Raw genomic sequence first — 1,196 nt, 5'->3', positions numbered from 1 at the left:
CACTGCACTGCCTGGCTTCTCTTTCTACAGCCACCATCACGGTCACCATGGAGGTATAACAGGTGTTTACTTCCAACTGCCAAAAACAATGTCATTTACCAAACCACTTTGATGCACGAGATGTTCAACGCTGTTCATTTAAAGTCTTTTAATCTCAAATTTGGCGTATATGTTGTTTAATTCTTATATTTTATATTTCATTCGCTTGACTTGCATCAGCCGAAGGATAAGAACTTGACAAATATGTTTGATCGAGCTTTATTAAATAAAAAAATAAGTGCATATAAATTGTGTTTACTTTTGATGCCCTATAGCTGTGAGCAGGGCAGGTGAGAGCAGCTCTGTCGCATTCAACAGCCAATGAAGATTAGGGGTCAGCCAAGGTGAAGGTTCATGGAGTAGACTGTGAGCTTCAACTTTCATTGCAAGTTCAAATGGATTTAAATAAATACAAATCAAAATGTGGTAGCCTGCTATATATTTGTGTTATTACTAAATATTAGTAATATTAGTTATTACTTTAAATAATGAACACAATATTGATAGATTAAAAAGCATAACAATAAAAGCGTTATAATAAAGCATTGCTCTTCTTGTGGATTAAAGTTTTATGTATAATTCTGGAGATAAATAACAGTATTTTTTGATTGTTCAAATCAGTCAATTAGGCTATAATTATTGTTTTTTACTATAATTCATCATGTAAAACTAGAAGATTATTTACATAAATCGTCTAGTTTACCATGATTTTCTATTTTGGCATTTGAAAAAAAAAAAAAGACATATAATAAATTTTACATTGCTATTATCAGATTAAAAATGAACTGGATTCAATATAATGCTAAAAAAAATTTTTTTTCATTTATTAAATACATTTTAAATAATTCATGTATATTAATCCAATAATATGCTATAATACTGAAGGCCACTAATTAATGTCAATAAAATTGTTAGTTTTATTTTTAACTATTAAATGTTAATATCATTTATTTTTAACTAACCTACAAAATCCCACGCGTGAGTGTCAGACCAGTTTGCCACTTGTATCCCGAGCAGATGGAGGCGGGAGGGTAGTGTGAGTTTGGGGTGGGGGGAGAACCCGTGAGGCGCTGCCAATGGAAACTGAACACACACGAGGAGCGTCGAGCCAGAGCGCCGCGTTTCCTCCATGTCAGGTCCACTCACCTGCAAGGTGC

The sequence above is a fragment of the Danio aesculapii genome, chromosome 21, assembly GCF_903798145.1.
Source record: "Danio aesculapii chromosome 21, fDanAes4.1, whole genome shotgun sequence".
Lineage (NCBI taxonomy): Eukaryota > Metazoa > Chordata > Actinopteri > Cypriniformes > Danionidae > Danio > Danio aesculapii.
This window is presented reverse-complemented; position numbering follows the sequence as displayed.